The sequence below is a fragment of the Bos javanicus genome, chromosome 18 (genome assembly GCF_032452875.1).
Source record: "Bos javanicus breed banteng chromosome 18, ARS-OSU_banteng_1.0, whole genome shotgun sequence".
Taxonomy (NCBI): Eukaryota; Metazoa; Chordata; class Mammalia; order Artiodactyla; family Bovidae; genus Bos; species Bos javanicus.
The window spans coordinates 34,106,102-34,130,611 of record NC_083885.1 but is presented as its reverse complement, the minus strand read 5'-3'; the positions used below and the strand labels follow the sequence as shown (position 1 = coordinate 34,130,611).

Below are 24,510 nucleotides of genomic sequence, written 5' to 3'. Positions count from 1 at the left end.
GTGGATATGCTGCATTTTGTTCATCCATTCATAAGTTGATGGGTGTTTGGATTGCTTCGATATTTTGGCTGTTAGTAGTACTGCTATGACTGCTATGACATGCACAGTTCTTTTTGAAGACTTATGTTTTCATTTCATTTCTCTCAGGTATATGTAGAGGAGTGGGCTTCCCAGGTGGTGCTAGTGGTAAAGAACCCACCTGCCAATGCTGGAGATGCAGGTTCAATCCCTGGGTTAGGAAGATCCCCTGGAGAAGGGCACGGCAACCCACTCCAGTATTCTTGCCTGGAAAATCCCATGGACAGAGGAGCCTGGCAGGCTACAGTAATGGGGTCACAAAGAGTCGGACACAACTGAACGACTTCACTTTTCTTTCTTTACCATATGGCCAGCAATCGCACTCCTCTACATATGCACGTGTGTATGCTAAGTTGCTTCAGTCATGCCTGACTCTGCCATCCCATGGACTGTAGCCCGGTAGGCTCCTCTATCCATGGGATTTTCCAGGCAAGAATACTGGAGTGGGTTGCCCTTTCCTTCTCCAGGAGATCTTCCCAATCCAGGGATTGAACCTGGGTCTCCTGCATTGTAGGCAGACGCTTTACCGTCTGAGCCACCAGGGAAGTCCTGGCCATATGGTAACTTTGTATTTAATTTTTGATCTGGAGACTTTCTTAAACATGATGTGCAATGATACCTCTTGACCTTGAAGGCAGGTTAAGGTTGGGTGGTGGTGTGGTGGGCCTGGGGAAGGGGGACTGTAGAGCCCCCAGCGGAGGTCTTCTAATGCTCCCTTCTCTCTGTTTTGATTGCCCAGAACAATGTGTCCAGTGGCAGGGGCACCACAGGAAAAATAAACACATTTATGGGTTGCATTTCTAAAAGGTAGAAAATGAGAGTAATTGCATTTAGTCCCATGACAGAAAATGCATTCTTGCCCTTTAATTACTTAACACAGGGCTAAAGAGTGGGCTGTAGACCTGGGCTACATGGGTTGGCTTCCTAGCTCTTCTACTAACTAGCTGTGGACCTTGATTCAGCTACTGAAACTCTCAGCGCCTTGCTGTCATCATCCATAAAATGGGGAGGTACTAACATTGATCCCTTCTTTGTGGATCTGTTGTCCTCACATGATAATACATGTAACACATGAAACAGGGTCCCTGGCAAATGCTCAGCCTATTTTAAATATTAGTAATTTTATTGATCTTCATAGGAAAGGAGACATGTCAGTGAGGACCTGTGCCTAGTCTCTGGCTGCTAAAATGGTAATTTTGGGGGGCATGTTTGAGAAGTAGCTGGCAAGAAATGGCACATGAATGTATGAGCCCAACTCAGTTTGCAGCCCTGACTCCAGCACAGAGCCTGGCCAGGGCTTGGTGGGCAGCAAGCGTGGCTTGACCTGAATCTCAATAAATATTTGAGGACTCTTAATCGATTTGTCCCTGAAATGCAGTATGTGGAGTGGGAGGGACTTTTCTAAAGATACGCCGGCTTCAACTGTGAAATCCTCTTGTGTGTCTGGAAGCCCAGGTCTGGCTTCTTCTGAGATTTTCTGTCTTCTGGAGCTTCCCTGCAGGCTGAGACTTGTCAAAGTAGGTTTCACTCAAAGGAAAAAAAAACTGGGTCAGCGATTCGTGCCCCATGTCTTTTGCCCCTTTTTCCTTTCTAGAAAGTTGAATGTATGAATCATTTGGAGCTTAGAGGAGGAATAGCGAAATCCTAGGAAATCCATGTTATCTGTTCTATTCTGTTCTAGCCTTGCCTCGCCTAGCCTGTCCTATTCTTAGTTTAGCTATCTATCCCGATATCTAGCTATCCAATCTTTATCTTTTTTCCACCTTTGGTTCAGTTCAGTCGCTCAGTGGCTCAGTCATGTCTGACTCTGCGACCCCATGGACTGCAGCACCTTTTTCTACCTTAGCTGTGCCTTTTCTGTTTGCTATTCATTTGTTCAACTATCCAGCTCACCCATCCACCCACCAGTGTTTACCCACATTGGTGATGGATAAGAGATAAGTAGGGAACACATGGGAGGGCACATAATTGCAACAGAATGTGTGGTGTGAGAAGTACAGAACTGGAGCTCTGAAGAACGTAGCAGAGAAGCTGGAAGTGAGGTGACACTGGAGTTTGAACGATCAACAGGAAGTTAACGGTAGAAAAGATGGAGAGAGTGGTACCGGGGCGGCAGGGGGGCGGGGATGTTGGTTTTCAGAGATGGAGAGGTGTCCGTGGGGAGGCTGGGACAGAGGGTGCGAGGCAGGGGTTTCTGGGGGATGAGATTCGACTGGCAGGGTCTTCAACTCTGTGCTCAGACATTTGGATTTTCACCCTGTAGCTCTGATGTATTAGAGAAGTAGTTCAAGCAGGTGAGTGACTACAGTTTCAAAACGTCTCTCTGAGAGTGGGTGTGGAGAATAAGTAGGCAAGGATGGTGGAGGAAGGAGATGGGGATAATGGTTAAAAGACTCTTTTAATCATTCAGTCTGTAATCAATAAGCAATTTGCTGGTGTTTCATGAGCCTTTAATCAGATAATTTGGGACCGTGATCCAGCTTTAATGCTATGTGAAACATACGGAATGCATTTTTACTTTTTTTTTTAATGTTTTATTTCATTTTGATTATTCATGCTGTCTGGTGGACTTTATTGTATTTTCTTCATAGTGCAATCAAAGACCTGGGTAATTGATTTTTTTTCTAGGACCCCCTCTCCCTATCATACACACATTATAACACTTGAAACATGTCACAGAGACAGCCTGTTAAGACATGACTAGATTTTATGGGCTTCAAATACAGAACACAGTCATCTCAGGTTTTACATGAGCCCTACAATCACTCTGTGCCTGTGGCTAGAAGGTCTCTGAGGTGGACACACCTTGTTGACCTCCTGGCCCTTCCATTGCATGGAAAGGAGGGCTGCTTAGAGGAAGGGGGTTGACCTTAGAGGTAGAGCAGAATCCGCCTCTGGGGGTGAAGCACGTGGTCCTCCATCAGTGGCCCTGGCCCTCTCCTGGCCATCAGGGGTATTTGCACACTAGAAAGTGGGTGTATTCACGAGGCTTATGCACAGAGGGATCCAGTATCTTCCAAGAGCAGCCATTATCCTCTCTTCAGATTCTACACACAGCCTGGTGGCCGCAGATTGGATTTCCGTGGTCCTTTGATAGCAGGACCAAAGCTCTCTGGGCATAGGTGTGAGTGTTCCACTGGTGGGGACGATCCATCCTCCTGTGGGAATCAGTGCTATGTGCTCTGGGTCAGTGTGAAGAGCTTCACGTGATCTGGTCACCTTGGGGCAACTCGAGTGTCCAGTCCTGCACAGCTCCAAATTTCTCTGCAGCTCTTTCCCTGAACCCGGGTCCACAGCCATCAGTTTATTTGTCTGCCTGGGCTGGTATTTCTGACCCCAGGTGAAAGGACATTTAGCTTTCAGCTGAAAGCATCACTAGGAGTCTTTAGTAAAACCAAAGCCAAGTTTGTTTGTTCCATCCTGGTAAAGAGATAAAATGGGCTTCTCTATGCTTGTTTTTTCCTCATATAATCATTGATCTTACCTAGAGCTTTTTAAAAAATTAGCTAACATTCACAGTTGAGTTAATGAACAGAGTTGAAAACCTCCAAATTGATGATGCAGGTACCTTCTGCTGGCGGGGCCAGGAATGGTGGACATGGCCCAGTGTGGGGCTCTTGGCTCATTGTGCAAGGCAGGGACTCTCTTTTCTAGAAATCTACATCTCCTACAGCCATCCATTTTTCAGTTTTTCAGTTCAGAATCTTGGCCCTTGGATACAATCATTGTAGGTTCCTTGAATGAATGACTCTCCCAACACTCAGGGCATGTAACCTTAGTTGTCAAGGTTTTTACCTGGCCACATGTCCCTCCTGAAGGCCACAGCTGCAGAAGCATCCTGGAAGGAGGAAGTCCACCCCTTGGGTGAGCCACCAATAGGGGAGTTGCTTAAGATGCTTAAATGCTTAGAGCACCTCGGCTACAGGAAGAGATGAATGTGCATTGTTCACCATGGAGGGAGATAAATCTTCCCAGGGGTGCCTATTGATTTCTCTCTGTAGGCTGGAAGATTTGCGTGCCTTCCAAGAATTCAACAGTGTTGTGAGCCTAGCAGGAACTTAGCTTTCTCCTGAGTTTGGGGAGGTCATGGGCATCCACTCCACAGTTAGATGCCCGCGGGTGACAAACTGGTTCCTCTATGTGAGCATTGCGCTTAAACAACAGCATTAGTAGTTTTGTTGAAGAGACTAGCCTTGTTCTGATCCCTTTATATGCCCTAGGATACAAATGGTGTTATTGTCCTCATTTTACAGATAAGGAAAATGGAGATCTAAAGATAAGCCACTTACCCAGTAATAACAAACACTGAAAGAACTCTTTCTATTAGACTCTCACTCTCCTGCGCCAGGTTCTTCATATTACCCTCATTAAATCTTCCATGATATACGTACTATTACTATTTACATTTTTGTTTACAAGGATGGTCAAGTGCAAAAAAATCAAGTAACTTATTCAGGGTCATGGAGATGATGTCAAGTCAGGCTTGGGCAGTACCTTGGCCAGGGTTGTTTCAGTTTTCAACCGTCACACCATCCTGCTTCTCAGGAGATATTTAACTAGAATAACTTAGTTATTTGTGAGCTTAACTATGCTGTTGGATTTTCCTCTTCAAGGAATAATGAATTGTCTAAATGATTATTATGCGATGTTCATAACTTATTTTCATTTTTGAAGCCAGTCTGCAGAAACTTAAAATATATCAGACTGAACACTAAATGGGATTTCTACAACATTTTTGTGAAAAGTAATCATCAGTATCCGTTAAAACAAATAACTCACTTATCTTTTGTTATTCACTGTTCCCTCTTTGGGAAATTCTCCTATAGAAACAAAAGCACCAGGGAGATTAGGTATATGATGAAGGCATTTTTTGCAGCATTGTTTGTAATATCAAAAACTGGGATGAGCCTGACAGCCCATTATTGGTGTGGAGAGAGTGAAGATTCATGAGTAGGTGGATAAATCATGGCTTGTCCATAGAATGGGATGTTGCGTAGCTATTACCTGAGGTATGGTTAGATGATAGGAGCAAGCAGCGGAAGACACATGCATTGCTCAGCCACCCAGTCGTGTCCAGCTCTTTGTGACCTTGTGGACTGCAGCATGCCAGGCCTCTCTGTCCCTCACCATCTCCCAAAGTTTGCCCAAGTTCATGTCCAGTCCATTGGTGATGCCGTCCACCCATCTCATCCTCTGATGCCCTGCTGCTGCTGCTGCTAACTCGCTTTAGTTGTGTCCGACTCTGTGCAACCCCATAGACTGAAGCCCACTAGGCTCCACCACCCCTGGGATTCTCCAGGCAAGAACACTGGAGTGGGTTGCCATTTCCTTCTCCAATGCATGAAAGTGAAAAGTGAAAGTGAAGTCGCTCAGTTGTGTCCGACTCTTTGTGACCCCATGGACTGCAGCCTACCAGGCTCCTCTGTCTATGGGATTTTCCAGGCAAGAGTACTGGAGTGGGTTGCCAGTGCCTTCTCCGTCTGACGCCCTAGGAAAGTCATATTAAAAACCAAATGAACTGATGTCTCACCCGTTCCTACACGCATGTACATTTGACTGTTTGAGTCTTAGAAGCATGGAGAGGGGTGTGGAAGGACACCCTTGCTGTTAGCATTCATTACATGAGAGGTGGCCCATGCAAGGGGAAAAATGAAGTTGGGGTGTCCTCTTAATATCCTGTGTTATTTCACAGGAAGTGTTGAGCATTTGCTTTTGAAGCTTTAAAAAATACTTTAAAAAAATGGAAGTGTAATTTGCATAGAGAATGCTTCATTTGGTGCGGGCATGCACAGTGATATCTTAACTGTGCAGCTCCATCAGGTTTGACAAATGCTTCCACCCATGTAACCCAGACCCTTCTCACGTCATAGGACGCCTCCATCGCGCCAGGGAGCCGCTGTGTGCCCCCACCCCACTGCCATTCCCTGCTTAGCCCCTCTACCAGAAGCAACCGCTGTTTCAATTTCTTTCACCATAGATTAGCTTCTCCTGTTCTATGACTCTCTGTGAATGGAATTTAGCATTGCAAATTCTTTTTGTGTGTGCATGGCTTTTACTCAGCACAGTGTTTTTGAGACTCATCTACTTTGCTGCATGTATCAATAGTTGGCTTCTTTTTATTACTGAGTACCTTTCCACTGTATGGATATAACACAGTTTGTTTATCCATTCTCCTGTTGATGAACATTTGGGTTGACTCTTATGAATAAGTTGTTATGAATGTTCTTGTATAAGTGTCTTTTTTCCCCCACTGTGGACATAAGTTTGCGTTTCTCTTGGATAAATAAATACCTGGAATTAGAATTGCCAGGTCAAAGGGTAGGTGTATAGGCATATACTTAATTTTATAAGAAACTGACAAAGAGTTTTCCAAACTGTTTGTAACATTTTACACTCCTATCAGCAGTGTATGAGAGGTCAGATTGCTTTACATCCTTTCCTGGAAGTTTGATATTGTTAGTTTTGTATTAGTCTGTTGAGTATATAGCAGTATCTCCTTATAGTTTTAATTTATCTTTTTCTAATGAATCATCATGTTGAGTACTTTTTCATGTTCTTAAATGCAGACTGCCTGGTTCTAGCTATGTATATCAATACCACATTTTCTTGATTAATATAGCTCTATAGTAAGTTTTGAAACCAGGTAGTGTAAGTCCTTCAACTGTTTTCTTTTTCAAAATTGTTTTGTTCTGGCTCTCATCAAAGTTTTGGGTACAGTTCTTACATATATTTGGTTAAATTTATTCTTATGTATTTCATAATACATAATCCTCATAAGGATATTTCATCCTTATGTTTTTTTTGATGCTCTTATAAACACTACTTTAAAAATTATAATTTCAAATTGTTTTTGCTAGATTATGGAAATTCAATTGATTATTTTATGTTGAGGCTGTATTCTGCAGCTTTGCCAAACTCACTTTTTAGTTCTGTTTTTTTTTTTTCGTCAGCTTCCTTAGGATTTTCTACACATGTAACTATATTACCTACACATAAACAGTTTTATTCCTTCTTTTCCAGTCTATATACCCCTCCCCCACCTTTCCCTGCTTTGATGCAGTGATTCAGACATCCAAAAAAATGTTGAAGCGGTGAGAGTAGACATCCTTGCCTTGTTCTCTACCTTAGGGAGAAAGTATTCAGTCTTTCACCATTAAGGATGACATTAACTGCAAGGTTACTGTGGGAAACCTTTTGTCAGATTGAGGCAGCTTCATTGTTATTCCAAGTTTGCTGAGCACGTTTATGAGGAATAAGTATTGGATATTGTCAAGTACCTTTTCTGCTTCTATTAAGATACTTATATGCAGTTTCTCCTTAGGCTGTTAATATGCCACATCACATTGATTGATATTTGAATGTTAAATCAATCTTGTCATCTTCAGATAAACCTATTTGATCATGATGTATTAATATATATACACACACAGACATATATATGGGGCTTCCCAGGTGGCACTGATGGTAAAGAACCTGCGTGCCAATGCAGAAGTAAGAAATGTGGATTCGATCCCTGGGCTGGGAAGATCCCCTGGAGAAGGGAATGGCAACCCACCTTAGTATTCCTTCCTGGAGAATCCCATGGACGAAGGAGCCTGGTGAGCTGCAGTCCATAGGGTCACAAAGAGTCGGACATGCCTAAAGCAACTTAGCACAGCATATATATATATATATATATATATATATATATATATATATATTTCAATTTGCTTTCAATTTGCTTACATTTTGTTAAGGATTTTTGTATCTGTGTTCATGAGGGATGTTGGTTTGTGGTTTTCTTATACTTCTCCTTTAGAATGGTTTTAGTATCACAGCCATGTTGGTCTTACAAATGAGTTTGTTAGTGTTTTATTCCCCTGTTTTCTAGAAGAGTTTATATAGAATTGCTATATAGAAGAGTTTACATATAATTACATAAAATTATTCTTTCTTAAGTGTTTTTATATGATTCATCAGTGAAGCATTTTGCATCCGGGGTTTTCTATGTGGGAAGGTTTTGATAATAAATTCAATTTCTTTAGTAGCCATTGGGCTAGTTTTATTTTGTGTTTCCTCTTGTGTCAGTTTTGGTCATTTCTGTTTTATAAGAAATTTGTTAATTTCATTAAATCATCAAATTTAGAGGCATAAATTGTTTAGTATATTCCCTTCTTTTTTCTGTTGCAGTGTAGATGGTGATGTCTTCTATTTCATTTCTGATATTGATAAATTTGTGTCATTGCATGGTATATATTTTTTCATCTTTTTACTTGTCATTTCTTTTTTCATATTTAAAGTAAATCTCTTATAAAGAGTTGTAATTGCATTTTGCCTAATAAAAATCTAATCTGAAAATCTCACCCTTTACATTTAACATGATTATTTGTAATGTATTTGTTACCATCTTTCCAGTTGTTTTCTGTTTGTCTTAGTTATTCTTTTCCTTCTTTCCTGTTTTTTTTTTGGATTAATTGGGCATTTTTGTTTGTTTTTTTTTTTGCCACACTGCGGGATGTGGGATCTTAGTTCCTCAACCAAGGATTGAACCAGTGAACCCTGCCATGGAAGCAGTGAGTCTTACTGGACTGCCAGGGAAGTCCTTATTTGGGCATTTTTTGATATTACATTTTATCTTTTATAGTGAATTTTTATCTATACTTATTTGCTAATACTATATCACTTATAAATAACCACTTATTGAATAATAAAACCTTGCAGTAGTGTACATCTATCCTATTCTTTATGCTACTGTTTTCATATATTTTATTTTTCCATTATACATTGTTGAAATACGTTGTTGGTTTTGTAACACTTTTGAATTTTAGAGAGATTTTCTCTCAGCCTGAATAACTTTCTAAAGAAAAAAAAAGGATTTGTTTTGGCATTCAAGTCTACTGGTGATAAAATTTTTAAGTTTTTGTTTATTTAAAAATGTTTTTTGTATTTTCATTTTAAAGCTGTTTCCACTGATTTAGAATTATAGTTAACAGTTTTTTTTCCACTTTAAAGATGCTCCATTATTTTCTGCTTTGCATTGTTGCAGATGAGGAGTCAGTGATAAATCATGTAATTGCCTTCTCTGTAATGTGACCCACCCCACCTTTGGCTCTTTTTAAAGATTTTCTCTCTCTTTGGTTTTCAGGATGTGCTTAGATTTGGTTTTCATTACGTTTATCCTGGGGGCTTCCCTGATAGCTCAGTTGGTAAAGAATCTGCCCAGAATGTGGGAGACCTGGGTTCAATCCCTGGGGTGGGAAGAGCCCCTGGAAAAGGAAAAGGCCACCCACTCCAGTATTCTGGCCTGGAGAATTCCATGAACTGTATAGTCCATGGGGTCGCAAAGAGTTGGACACGACTGAACGACTTTCCTCTACTTCACTTCACTTCAGGTGTATCCTACTTGGGTTTTGTTGACCATCTTGAATCTGTGGATTGACATTTTTCATCAGTTTTGAACAGTCTTTGGCTTTATTACTTCTTTAATTTTTGTTGTTTGTTTTTGTTTTGTTATTTGTTTGTTTTTGTTTTTGTAAACCCTAATCTCTCTCTCCTCTTCTTTTGACTTCTGATTTATTCCAGAGGCCGTGGAAGTCTTGTTTATTTAAACAAATTAATAGGCTTTTCTTGAGAGGGAACAGTTTTAGGTTTAAAGAAAAGTTGAGTGAAAAGTACAGAGAGTTCTCATCCACTCCCTTATTAACACCTTAAAGTTTCTGCTCTTGGTAACATCTTATATTTGAATGATTTATTTACTGCAAATGATAAACCAACATTGGTGTGTCGTTATCATCCACAGTCTGTAGTCTTATGTTAGGGTTTACTGTTTGTGTTGTACATTCTATGGATTTTGACAGATGTACATGTATCTACCACTATTATATCATACAGAATAGTTTCTTCATCCTATAATTTCCTTGTGCTCCAGCTACTCGTCTCTCCCTCCCACCTCCTAAACTCTTGGCAAACACTGATCTTTTTATTGTCTCCATAGTTTTGCCTTTTCCAGAATGTCATATGGTTAAAATCATATAGAATGAAGACTTTCCAGATTGACTTCTTTCACTTAGCAATATGCATTTGTTTCTTCCATTTTTTTTTTTAAATAGAATTTAACTTATATGCAGAGTACATCATGAGAAACACTGGGCTAGAAGAAGCACAAGCTGGAATCAAGATTGCCAGGAGCAATATCAATAACCTCAGATATGCAGATGACACCACCCTTATGGCAGAAAGTGAAGAGGAACTAAAAAGCCTCTTGATGAAAGTGAAAGAGGAGATTGAAAAAGTTTTCTTAAAGCTCAACATTCAGAAAATGAAGGTCATGGCATCTGGTCCCATCACTTCATGGGAAATAGATGGGGAAACAGTGTCAGACTTTATTTTTGGGCTCCAAAATCACTGCAGATGGTGATTGCAGCCATGAAATTAAAAGACACTTACTCCTTGGAAGGAAAGTTATGACCAACCTAGATAGCATATTCAAAAGCAGAGACATTACTTTGCCAACAAAGGTCCATCTAGTCAAGGCTATGGTTTTTCCTGTGGTCATGTATGGATGTGAGAGTTGGACTGTGAAGAAGGCTGAGCGCCGAAGAATTGATGCTTTTGAACTGTGGTGTTGGAGAAAACTCTTGAGAGTCCCTTGGGCTGCAAGGAGATCCAACCGGTCCATTCTAAAGGAGATCAGCCCTGGGATTTCTTTGGAAGGAATGATGCTAAAGCTGAAACTCCAGTACTTTGGCCACCTCATGCGAAGAGGTGACTCATTGGAAAAGACTTTGATGCTGGGAGGGATTGGGGGCAGGAGGAGAAGGGGACGACAGAGGATGAGATGGCTGGATGGCATCACTGACTTGATGGACATGAGTCTGAGTGAACTCTGGGAGCTGGTGATGGACAGGGAGGCCTGGCGTGCTGCGATTCATGGGGTCGCAAAGAGTCGGACACGACTGAGTGACTGAACTGAACTGAATGACATTTGATGTTGCACATCTTTTCATATGTTTATTCATCATCTGCATATCTTCTTTTGTAAATTGTCCAGATCTTTATAAAAATTGGGTTGTTTGTTTTCTTATTTTGAGTTCTTTGTATATTTTAGATACCATTCTTTTATTAGATATGTGTTTTCAGTGATTTTATTCCAGTCTGTGGCTTGTATTTCTTCTCTTAATAGTGTTTTGGTTTTTGTTTGTGCTGGCAGAAGTTTTAAATTGTGATGAAGTTCAATTTAGCGATTTCCCCCCCCTTAATCGTGCTGTTGGTGCTGTCTCTGAAAAGTCATTGCTAAACCCAAGGTCACCTAGATTTTCTCCTATTACCTTCCAGGAGTTTTATTTTGAAATTATGTATTTTATTATTTATTTATGGCTACTTGCAGGCTTCCTCTAGTTGCAGCGAGTGGGGCTGCATTCTCTTCATTGCAGTGTGTGGGTTTCTCACTGTGGTGGCTTCTCTTGCTGTGAAGCACGGGTTCTAGATACACACAGGCTTCAGTAGTTCTGGCACGCAGGCTGGTTGCTCTGCCACATGTGGAATCTTCCCAGATCAGGGACCGAACCCACGTACCCAGGGTTGGCAGATACATTCTTTTTTTGTTTGTTTGTTTTTTGGCAGATGCATTCTGAACCACTAGACCACCAGTAAAGTCCATCTTCCAGGAGTTTTATAGTTTTGAGTTAATTTTTGTGAAAGATGTTGGTCTGTCTTTAGATTCAGGGTTTTTTTTTTTTTGCATGTAGATATCCAGTTGTTTCAGCAGCTTTTGTTGACAAAGCTCCTTTTTCCACTGAATTGCCTGTGCTCCTCTGTCAAAGATCAGTTGATGCTACGTGTCTGCTGTTTTCTTTTTTCCTTAAATCTCTGTATTTCAGTTTGGATATATCGTTTCTATTAGCCCATCTAAGTTCTCTGATGTTTTTCTGCTACAGTGTCCAATCTGCTTTTATGCCCATCCGTTGAATTTTTCAATTCATATATTTTAATTTGAAGTTCTCAAATTTCTCTTTGATTCTTTTTAAGAGTTTCTGTATCTCTACTAAAATTCTGAATCTATTCCCTAATTACTTTAAATCTTTGAACGTATTTCTGATAGCTGTTTCAAAACACTTGTCAGCTAATTTCAACCTCTCGATTATTCTTGGTCTGTTTCCTTAGACGTATTTTTCTCTTGATTATGGGTCACATGTTACTTATTCTTCACATGACTAGTAATTTTTGGTATATTGGAAATTATGGATGGCGCATTGTATTCTGTGATTTTCCTTTAAGGAGTGTAGGTTTTTTTCTGGTAGTTAATTGTAATGTAAAAAAAACCCAAAACACCTCAGCTTAATTTTTTTAAGCTTTATAAAAATCTTTCTTAGGATTGTTTTAGAATAGTCCTTAGAAAAGACCCTGATGCTGGGAAAGATTGAAGGCAGGAGGAGAAGGGGATGATAGAGGATGAGATAGTTGGATGGCATCACCAACTCAATAGACATGAGTTTAAGCAAACTCTGGGAGATGGTGAAGGACAGGGAAGCCTGTCCATGGGGTCACAAAGAGTTGGGCATGACTTAGAGACTCAACAGCAAAAGAATAGTCCACTTGGTGAGAGTGGTCAGATGTGTTCTCTCTAAAGTCTCTGAATGGCCAGGATTTTCAGGGACTTAATGCTGGGTGGGTGGAACTGCTGTGTTTCCCAGAACTGTGGGATCTCCGTTCAGACCACTATTCCTCAGTAAGTTGTTCTTAGTCAAGCCTTTTGGCATCTTGTCCTGTGTAAGTGCAGCTTAATATTTGAGCAAAGATTTAAGAAAACCTTTATGTGTGTGTTTCAAGTTCCTTTTTTTATACCACGCCCTCCTCTCCAGTATTTCACCCCTCAGATTCCAGCTGGCTCAGCAGAACTCCAGTCTTCGTGTCCTCAGCTTGCTGAGATGTCCGTGGTCTGCTTGGGCTCCATCTCTTTGCAGGGTCTAGACTCCAAGTTCACACAGACAGCCAGGGCAGCATGAGGCCCCTACTGCCCTCCTTCGTTTCCCTCCTTCTGTTATCCAATATCTGAAAACAGTTGGCTCATATATTTTGTACAGTTTTCTAGTCATTGACAGCAAGAGGGCTAGGGGCTAGTCTGATATCAGTTACTTTGTTACAGTTGGCAGGAGTGCAATCACTTTTTGAAGAGCAATTTAATAAAATAATGTTTTTGTAGAAGAGAAATGAATTGCAAAGTATTATCTAGCCAGAAGCATCTAGGGTCATCGAATGGGATGAGAGAAATAGTAGAACATTTTGGTTTGGGTAACATTTAGGAAAAATGCCTTCTTTCTCATACCCTCCTGGCTCCCCTTCTCCAGGCCATGAACATTTAGAGGGCTGATATCTGAGTTGGCGGGTGGGGAGAGTCGAGGGGAAAGGGGAAAAGTAACCACGCCTGTTGCCTCTAACTTAATTAAAGGCTTCCGTCCTAATGACCCAGTCTGGTTCATTAGGAGCCGGCAGGAAATGTGGGGCAGATACACAGCACCTGTTTGTTATCTCTGACCACTGAGCTCACATCCCCATCAGGGCGCTGTGGTGAGGTGGGTGGTGGCTGTGACCTAGAAGATTCAGAGGTCAGGTTCCCAGAACCTCACCATCCCACACAGTCTCCTTTGGCCCACAGAGAAAGATAAAAAAAGCCAGAGGATCAGGGCCTGATAGATGAGGAGACAGGAGAGGTAAGGGGCAAAGATAGGAGCTGAAGGCTGGGGGCCCAAGGCTCTGCTGAGAATGCGGCTGGAACTCTGACACTTACTTGCAGTTGGTTGAGCACTTCCATGGTGCCCAGGCCTACGAGAGGCTGACTTTCTACTTGGGGACAGGATACTATATTGAACTCTCCCAACTAGTATAGAAAATCAGGTTTATTCAAGACAAAGCTTCCTGGGACAGTCTGTGGAAATACCAGAGGATTCTCTCTGGGGCGAGGACCCCCACGTAGCTGAGTGCCCAGCTTTACTTACCCTGAGAGAAGTCTCTGTCCTGGTGGGCGGGCTGGTGGAAAAGGGCCTCTCCAGTGTCAGAAAAGGCTTGATCTAGGCTCTGAGCCACATCCCATGGGGCTGTCAGTGGGAGTCTTGGGATTCCTTTGGGAAGGGGACTCTTTGAACTTGAGCCATCTCTCCTGCCTTCCAAGTTTCTGGGCTCCCACTCCTCTAGAGGACTGACCCACTCCTCTAGAGGGCTGACCCCTCCCACTAGGCCAAGGAAGATCTTTGTCTGAGAAACTCCTCCGAAACTGATTTGCTTGCCTGCCTCTCAGGCACAGCTCTGAAGTTCCTGGCAAATTATTTTTAGAAAGCAAAAAAGCAGGCAGATGGAACCCACCAAGTTGATCATCGGGTATGGCGTCTCCAAATTTCTTAATTAAAAAATTTAGGTGATTAAATTAGAAACAGCTCATAGAGATTTTTCTACCTTGGGAAATCTGAATTTTTAATGATGCTGGTGGTAAATGCAAGCCTTGAATCCAGGCTGCTAGGTTGGTTCAGCAGAACAGTTTCTACCACAGTAGACTGCTTCTTGGTATAAAGTTGAAAAGGAAAAAAAAAAAAGACCCCAGAATGGCCTCTCTCAAAAACAGCAGTTCTGTGTGGAGAACCCAGGGTGCAGGGATGAAGGTGGATTGCAGCCCAGCAACTTCATGCTGCAGAAATAGAACAGGAGAGCCATAATCAGAGACGTTCCCACCCACCCAGCTCTGCAGCGTGCGATGGTGGGTTTTGCCAGACAAAGAAGTCTTAAATAGGGGTTTTTAGGAACATCCAAACTAGAGTTTCTCACCATGACATTTCGTTGCTTGGAGAGGTTGCTGGGGTGGTTTGGTAAGTTTTCAAGATAAAGCAACACTTGGATTATCACATTCCCAAATCATGACTAAGAAGATCCAGGCTGTCTAAATAAAGGGAAACAATCCTATTTAGTGGCCTCCAAATGTAATTAAACTGTCAAGTCAGTAATTTTCTAAATGCGGACACCTCATGCGTGACTAACACCTTCGTTCCCCAATCAAAACACACTAAAGGAAGGAAGAAAACAAAACAAAACAACAGAGAGATTGTAAAATGCCCTCCTAAGAATTCAGCCTTGAACTCTGCATGTGTGGGACAGGTTTCTAGCCAAGTTAGTCGTTGTTGAGAAAGTCTCTCTTCTTTTCACGAAGCTGGCTGAATGCTGATCAGAATCTTGACCCAGGCAGCAGGTGGGGCTCCCCCATGAAGGAAAATGAAAAAGTAGCTACAGCCCAAGCATCGAAGCTGAGAAGCAGAGGTACGAGGATTGACCTTGGGTGTCTGCCTCTGCGGCCTGCCATACCCCAGGCTTATTGCCAGTAGCAAGAGCTTTCGCCACATGGACATTTGGTGGTTACTGGTTTTCCTGCAGCACAGAGGCCTGCAGGCCCTGAACTAGGGAGTAGCATGTGCCTGTTCCCTTGTGGGTCAGGTCAGAGAGATGGGGAGAGAAGGACAGGCAGGAGAAATTCCAGATCTGTAGCCCTAGCTCTGAGATAACTTGGGAAACAGCAGAGTGTGGTGAGAGGCAGCGTCCAGTCCCTCTGTGCTTAGAGGGGGCTGTGTCCAGTACTGACCTCCCTGCAAGAGACAGCCAAGCTGTGGGGAGGGGTCCATTTCAGCAGGAGGCTAAAGAAAGGGCCAGGCTGTTTACTGGGCTCGTCTCATGAAAGGAGTTGGAAATTGGCAGAAATTTCAAATTCTGACTGCGGGACTGAGCTATTTCTGTTGAAAACATTTGAATGACTTTCTCCCCACCCCCACCCCCTTCTTCCACAATGTCAGATGGGCACACTTCCAGGCCTGCCTCCGCACCCAGCCAGCCTCCCAAAAGCCGCCTGGTGCTCTCTCTGCTGAAACCGTGAGGAGCCCGGCTGAATAAATGGCCCGGCAGAGCTCCGTGAGCGCTCAAGTTTAATATGCACTTGACCTCTTTGTCTTTCAGAAATGAAATTTATTGAGTTTGGATTCCAGCGCCCCCGGGCCCCCACTAACATCTAATTAACCAGACCACACTTTGACTTCAAAAGTGCAGGGAAATGAGGAGATGTATTTGCTGCAGGAACCTCGAGGGAGGGGCTGGGGAGCTGAGCCAGGGATCTTTTGAAGTGTCTGTGTTGGTGGTCTGCCATCCTGCCAGAGTGCCAGATAAGCAGGTTGGCCTTCCTTTTTGCTGTCTTCCCCTCACCCCCCAATAAAGAGCGATTATCTTTCCTTTTGTTGCCATTGACCCTTCTTGGCCTAAATTTCCCAGGCTCTGAATCTGAGCTCCTTTGATGCACCAGCAGATGAGGGGGCAGCCAAACATATCCCCTGCCTCAAATTGTCTCCTACTGCCTTGCCACTGTACTCGAATCCCCACCACAAAACTGCTTCTTTATCATCAGGGCGATGTGTCTAGGAAACACCATGAAAATACATCATCAGAGACAAGATAATGCATTAATCCCTGAGAAGGAGAATCATGACTTATTGGACTGCAGTTTGAGAACTACTGATTCAGTCCAATTCCCTATTTGCAGGCTGCGAAGGTAGGAGAAGAGAGGCAAGGGAGGCAAAATTTGGCATTTGTCTGAAGTAACTAAGAATAACGGCCTCTGGGGATCCTAACCTGGGAGGATGCTGAGCATGGCTCACCCTTGAGAGACGGGCTGCTCCTCACTGGAGTGGACCAGCGGGGCCTCCTGGGGGTGTGGAGGGTGTGTTGGGACCTTGACTACAGATCATGGAGCCAGGTCAGGGCAAACACAGCCCTGCTCACCTAGGTAGAGGACTAGGTAGTTGGCCAAATGCAAAGCGCAGAGGGTTGTGGGCACTTGAGTTAGGTCATGGTGCTTTCCAAGGAGGTCCCATCCCATCAGGCAGGTGGGATGAAGCAGGAACAAGGTTGGGAACACAAGCATGAGGTCACGGTTGTTTGGCAGATAAATGAGATAGTAATCATAAGTCCCTTAACCCAGGGGTGAGTATACAGTATATGCTTAACAAATGGTCTCATTCATCACAATTACTATATTCAGATACTGCACGTGAGGGGAAAGGAGACATTTCAGAGCCTGGGTGAGAGGGACAGAGAGACGGAGGGATGGAGGTGAAGACCAAGGACAGGGCAGAAGTCAGGGACTCAGAGAAGGTAGAGGTGAGTCCTGGTGAACCGCCAGGGACAGGTTTTGGAAGCTCCAGTCTACCCTGGGAAGAGGAGGGAAGAGGCACGGGGACAGGTGGCCTGCTCTTTGCCTCCAACAAGTGTCACGTGGTCAGGGACCGTTTCTCACTTGTTGGTGAGTGTAGCTACAGCATGTAGCAGGTTCTCACTGCATAGAAGTAGACACTGAAACCCTGCCCTTATCTCCTAATGCTTATTGTTTAAAGGTCACTTGGCCTGCTTCCCAGCTGCCAGTTTCTACATTTCTTTGCCTAAAGACTTTCTGAGTTTGCTGAAGCCTACCTTGTCCCACTGAATGGAAGACCAGAAGTGGGAAAATTAACACCACAAGAAAAGCAGCCATCAGTCAATGGCTGAGTGTGTAAAATACCCCATACCCTAGCTTCTTCCCCTCTTTGGAGGGATAAGTCAAGTCTAAGGCACAGGCTATACAGTGAGTTTCTGAGGTCACCATAGGGGGAACTTGATAACTCATCCCTTCTTGGCCACCTTCCTTTTCTTCACTAACTTTTGTGGTCCTGTCCGGATGTTTACTTCACTTCCCAAACAGATGGCTAGCACTTGAATTCTTATCTGAGGGTCTGCTTCTGGGAGAATCCATACTAAGCCAGGTCCCAGTAGCTGCTTACTGGATAATGGATAAGTATGTGCGCTGGGACCCAGCCAGAGTCACTGCCGCTTTGCCCTTACTGCTGCTGGCATTCCTGAAATGTCCTGGGCACAGGCAGCAAATGGGGTGTCCACAGATTCAGAAACACACCTCCCAGTGTACCAGGAACTCCAGGCTTTGTTCCCAGGCTTTTCCCTGTGTCTTTATCTTACTGCTCTTTCTGGCCCAGTCAAGACGAGAAGATGCTCTCTGCTGTATCTCTCGGCCCATCCTTGGCTGTTCTGCTTGGTGATCCCTCTCGTATCAAGAAAGAAACTTCCCTCATCACTTATTTCAGAGGCTGCCTCCTCTCCATCTCTCATCCTTAATGATTCTTTAAGGGAATTAGTCAAGAAGTCCATCATGTCTTTGTGGTTTAATCTCCAATAAAGGATGGGAAGATGGGATAACTGTGCCTGTTGTGCAAAACAAAAAGACCTGCATTTTGGAGAGATGACTCAAACAAAGAGATGGAGTCGGGGCATCTAGGGAATCCAGGCTGCCACTGGGCCCTTCCTCTGAGAAATTTGTTAACCAGTCTCCAAGTCTTGCACAATTAGATGACAACATTTATTTGCAAACAGGAAGGGTGATGGTGACAGCACCATAATTTATGTCTCAGTAAGTAGCTCAAGCCCAGCATCAGAATGGATCCATTGCCACTTAATCTTCTGCCTGGTTTTCACATTTTTGCATTTATATTGGGGATGTAAGTGACAAAATAGAGCATGTGACAGGCCAGGTTGTTGTCAGCTTCATTCTCCGATTGCCGATTGCTCTGGTTTTTGATAAGATAATTGCTCTACTTTGTGTGTGTTTCTTGCTTCTTGTGTGGCAAATTGGGTGATGTCGGGGCTGTCCCTGGAGCATGTCGCCTCATGAATTTGCAGACGGGAGGAGTAGATAGTGATTGCTTTGTTATATGAGGTTGGAAGCTTCCCAGTTAGGCAAAGAACATTCCAGAAACTCCAGGCGGTCAGGTCCTCTTGTTTGTCTTATAATCATAGGTCAGATTGCCTCACTAGCATCACCATAACCTATCACCCCCTCTATTAGAGGGAGAATATAATTCATTGTCCAAACTAAAACCCTTTTGAGGATGAAAGGGGGCACCATGACTGATTATCCTGGGATGACAGCTATAAATTGGCAAGTAGGGACCTACAGTCGCACTCTCTTCTGTGCTTCTACAGCCACTGTGATGGGGAGCTTCTTTAAACCGACAAAGTATATATGTAAAAATCTGTTTTTTTTTTAAACCCATACTTAATAAATAAATATACATTTATTGTAAAGTTGAGAAGATAACAAGGATGTCTTTTTAACCTTTTCTTTTCACTATTATATTGGCAGGCTAAACCAGTATAGTAAAAGAAGAATATGATACAGAAGGCATAAGGATTAGAAAAAAGAAACAAGACTACCATTTTTATGGACAGTCGTGATTATCTATAAAGGAAACCCAAGAGTCTTTAAAGATCATAGCTAGAGTTAATGAGAATTCATTAAGTTTGTTGGATATAAGATCAATATCCCAAAATCAATTGTATCCTGTCCATTAGCAAGAAGCCATTAAAACACTACTTACAATAGCAGCACAGAAGTGACGTGTGTAGGAGTAAATGTAGTGGAAGCTGTATTAGATCTAGGAAAGAAAATAACACTGAAAGAAAACCTAAATGGCCAGAGAGCTATACCATGTTCAAGGATAACATGAACTCTATATTGAAAAGATGTTGGTTCTTCCCAAATTAGCTTATAAATTTAGTAACAGTTCCAATAAAACTCCTAACAAGGTATTTGTGGAACTCCTTGGGCTTATTCTAAATTGGATATGGGATAACAAAGGGCAAAGAACAGCTTTTGGACACTTGGAGAAGAATAAGGTGAATATTCACTCTGTCAGACACCAAGGCTTGTTATAAAGCTATAGTAATTAAGAAAGTATAATATTCTTATGGGGCCAGATAAATAAGCAGAACAGAAGAGAGCACACAGACAAGCACCTGCACAAACCAACTAGTGTCAGAGATGGCCCAGCAGACCAATGAATGACGTGGGGGTGATTAATTATTCATACCAAACAATCAGATTAGCAACTCATACAAAAAAATAGATTCCAGGTGAATTAAACACCTAAGAAACAAAACTTAAAAAGCCGTTAGTGATGATTTAGAAGGATATCTTCATGAGCTCAGTGTAGGAAATAACTTTTTTTAATTTGAGTGCACAAAATTGGATTAATCATAATCCTTGGTTTATCATTCTTGTTCTGGTTTGCTTTTACTTTGCTACCTTCAGCTATTATTAATAATGCAGTAAGCGCCTATGAAACCACCACCTGAAACAAAAACCAGGGCCTTGAGATAATAGCCTACACCTGAAAGGGTGCCCCCTGCGTCCCATCCCCTCGTCTCTGTTTCCCAAGGAAACTGTCATTCTGAACCACATGCCCGTTATTCTGTTTATTTTCTCTTTATATAGTTTTATTCCAATCAGTTTTCCTAAAAGTGTATGTTTTTATCTAATTGTTTTTAACTTTCTAAAAAGGTATCATGCTGTTTTCAATCTTCTGGGAATTACTTTATTTTATATTATATTGCTAAGATTTTTCCATATAATTATGTTGCACAGTAGTTAGATTGTTTTATAATATTTCATGTGTGAATATCTCCCATTTTATTTGCTCTCCCAGTGATAGGCATTTGGTTGTTTTTAGGATGTTTGCTTTTATGAATGATGCTGTGATAAGCATTTTTGTACTGTCTCCTGTTGTACCTATGCAATAGTTTACCTTGGGTATCCTTAGGGGTAGAAAAGATTTCTCAACAAGATACAAAATGCACTGAGTATTAAAAAAGGATTGGTAACGTGACTTTATTAAAACTGCGAACTTTGGTTTTTCAACAGACATCTTAAAGCAAATGACAAGAGAAGTTATAAACTGGGGGAAGATATTTGCAGTATGCACAGCCTAAAAAGATTTAGTATCAAGAATATGAAATAGAGCTTATAAATCAAAAAGGAAACTACAAACTACCAAATTAAAATGGGTAATAAAGGACATGAACTAACCTTCTTCATATAAGACTACATAGAAGGCCCATATATACGTGGAGATATTTCACCTTTCTTTAACATCAGTGATCTGGGAAATGCAAATTAAAGTTGCAATGAGATTAATTTTGTCCACTTAATTGGCAAAATTAAAAGTGTGAAAATATCTAGTATCAGAGTGGATCTTGGGCCTTAAGATCTCTGGGACATTGCCCTGTTGGGATAATAATTTTAGAAAACATTTTGTCTTTGTTTCCTTAAGTTAAACATGCATACAGGCGAACCTCATTTTATCGTGCATTAGCTTTGCAGATGTTGTGTTTTTTACAATGAAGATTTGGGGCAACCCTGTGCTGAGCAAGTCTATTGGCACCGTTTATCCAACAGCATTTGCTTATTTTGTGTCTGTCACATTTTGATAATTCTCACAATATTTCAAATGTTTTCATTATTATTTATATTTGTTGTCTTGTTTGTCATCTTTGATGTTATTTTGGAAAAAGATTATGATTTGATGATGGCTCAGTTAACTTTTTTTTTTTTTTTAGCAATAAAGCATTTTTAAATTAAGGAATGTATATATATACATTTTCAGACATAATACTATTGCACACGTAATAGACTATAGTATAGTGTAAACATAACTTTTAGGTACACTGGAAGACCAAAATATTTGTGTGACTCACTTTATTGTGATATTCACTTTATTGAGGTGGTCTGGAACCAAACCTACAGTATTTATTGTAGGAAGATTATTTACCACTGAGCCACCAGGGAAGCCCCTGTGTGTGTGTATATATATACATACATATATATATATATAAATGTACGCATATACACAAGCACATATATATATATATATACACACACACACATACACACTCACACACACACACATACATATATATACATAGACACATACACACACACATATGCTTATGCTACAAGGCACAAAAGCCCAAGCCATAAAAAAGGTCAAAAGTTTTTATTAACAAATATTTATTTTAAACCTCTATTATTAAAAGACACCTTTGAAAGTGAGCAGCCAACTGCTTAGGAGGAGATGCTTGCAATAATATTACGAATAAAGGACAGGAGAATGTGGAAAGAACTGCTGTAAATCAGCTAGAAAACAGACACCATTGTGGAAAAGTGGGCCAAAGGCACGAATGGGCAAACTAGGGAAGAGCACAAACAGCTGATAAGCAAATACAGTTCAAGCTCACAAGTCATCAGGAAAAAAATGCAAATGAAAACTGCAATAAGATGCTCTTTCATACCCATCAGATGAATGACGACAGCAGTGTGCCCCAGTACCAAATGTTGTGGAGAATTTGGTGCCACAGAATTGTTTTACATCGCTGCTGGGAGTATAAATTAGTAAAAGCAATTAGGAGAAAAAAAATTGTGAATTTTCAGAAAAGTGTAACATGCATAAACCCTTAGGCCTAGTTATTCCATCCTTAGATGGAAACTGGAAAAACTCTCATGTGAGTTCACAAATGTGTGCAAGACAATTCCTGACCACAGTGTACAATAGCATCGAATTGAAACACCCTGAGTCTCCAACCATAAAACAATGAATAAATTAGCTGAGTAATTGTCATAATGGAATGCTCTGCAGAAGGGGTCAGCAAACCTTTTCTGTAAAGGGCCGGATAGAAGATGTGTTAGGCTTTGAAGGGCATGCAGTCTCTATCATAGCTATTCAACCCTGCTGTTGTAGTGGGAAGCATTTATAGACAATACTTATATGAACAGCGTGATGTGTTCGATAATGTATGAAAACATGGCTAGCGGATTTGACACATGGGCCAACTTCTCTAAGGAAATGAGAGTGACTCCATTACAGTGACATCTGTCAACATGGATGAGTTCCACCAACATGAGGTTGAGTGAAGAAGTAAGTTGAAGAACTTGTCTGTATGAGATGGGTTCTTTACCATTGCGCCACCTGGGAAGTAGCAGACTGAATAAAGAAGCGTGCTCACCAGAGTGGGTGGCATCATCTAATCCACTGAGGGCCAGAAGAGAATAAAAAGGTGGAGGAAAGGAGAGTTTACTCTGTCTGCTTGAGCTGGGACATCCGTCTTCTCCTGTCCTTGACATCAGTGTTTCTGGTTCTCAGGCTGTCAAACTTGGACTGAGGGGTACTGTTGTCTCTCCTGGTTCTCAGGCCTTCTGGTTTGGATCAGCACTACCCTGATGGCTTTCCAGGGCCTCCTGCTTACAGATGGCAGATGGAGGGACTTGTCACTCTCCATATTTCTAACAGTCAATCCTTCAAAATAAATCTCTTTTTTATATATCTGTATTTATCCTATTGGGGCACAAGTGTATATAGTAAAGTATGAAGAAGTGCATGTGATGATAGACACCAAGTTCAGGAGAGCAGTTCATTTGGGGGTGGAGGTAAGGTTAGAGTGATGAACGGGGGGCAGGGGCAGGGGACATCAGCTATACTAATAAAGTTTGATTTCTTAAGTAGGATAATAGATACCTGAGTGACTGGGTAGTATTTCTTACACCTTTTTGTGTATCTTAAACATATCATGTATAGATGTTAGAGTTGGACTATAAAGGAAGCTGAGTGCTGAAGAATTGATGCTTTTGAACTGTGGTGTTGGAGAAGACTCTTGAGAGTCCCTTGGACTGCAAGGAGATCCAACCAGTCCATCCTAAAGGAGATCAGTCCTGGGTGTTCATTGGAAGGACTGATGTTGAAGCTGAAGCTCCAATACTTTGGCCACCTGATGCAAAGAGCTGACTCATTGGAAAAGACCCTGATGCTGGGAAAGATTGAGGGCAGGAGGAGGAGGGGGCGACAGAGGAGGAGATGGTTGGATGGCATCACAGACTCAATGGACACGAGTTGGCTAAACTCCAGGAGTTGGTGATGGACAGGGATGCCAGGCGTGCTACAGTCCATGGGGTCGCAGAGTTGGACAGGACTGAGCAACTGAACTGGACTGAACTGAAGCATATCATAATATACTTAAAAACAACACAAGAGACTCCTAAAGAAGAAATGGCTTCCTTATTGTGATTCCATATTACTTTATGATGTGTCCCTGTGTCTGCCTAAAACTGCTTCTTTGTCCACATCCATGAAGCCCTGCTCAAGGTCTCCAGGAGTGAGGGCCTCTTTATCAAATGGTCCTTCTTTCCTTGTCTCTTTTGCTTCCAGAAGACCGGGAAGCAGAGACAGAACTTTTTGTGGATGTTTTCTGTTATGATTTCCTGGCACCAGATGCTCTAGTTTGTCTATACCAGTGCCAGCGGGGTTGAATGGTTTGGGAAGCCAGGGCAGATTGGAGGGTGGCTGAGTGTGAGTGGTCTCTGGCTTCTCTCAGATGAAGGGGCCTCACCCTTGGAGGCTGTCTCTAGCTCTCTGGTCTCTCCTTAGCATCTCTGTGGAGCCCAGTAGGTAATCACTGGGGAGTCAAGGCTTTTGGACTTTAGGCAAGTGGTTTGACTTCTCTGCGTTTGTTTCCTCAGTTGAAAATGAGGAATCATAAACCTGTGCCCCATGTTGCTTT

At 42.0% G+C, this 24,510-nt stretch overlaps 1 non-coding gene across 1 annotated transcript; it reads right to left on the bottom strand.

Annotated features, from left to right (window-relative positions):
• Window positions 1–551: 551 nt before the first annotated feature.
• On the bottom strand, window positions 552–623 carry TRNAC-ACA (transfer RNA cysteine (anticodon ACA)). Its single transcript has one exon. It is a non-coding gene; the product is annotated as a tRNA-Cys (tRNA).
• Window positions 624–24,510: the final 23,887 nt, after the last annotated feature.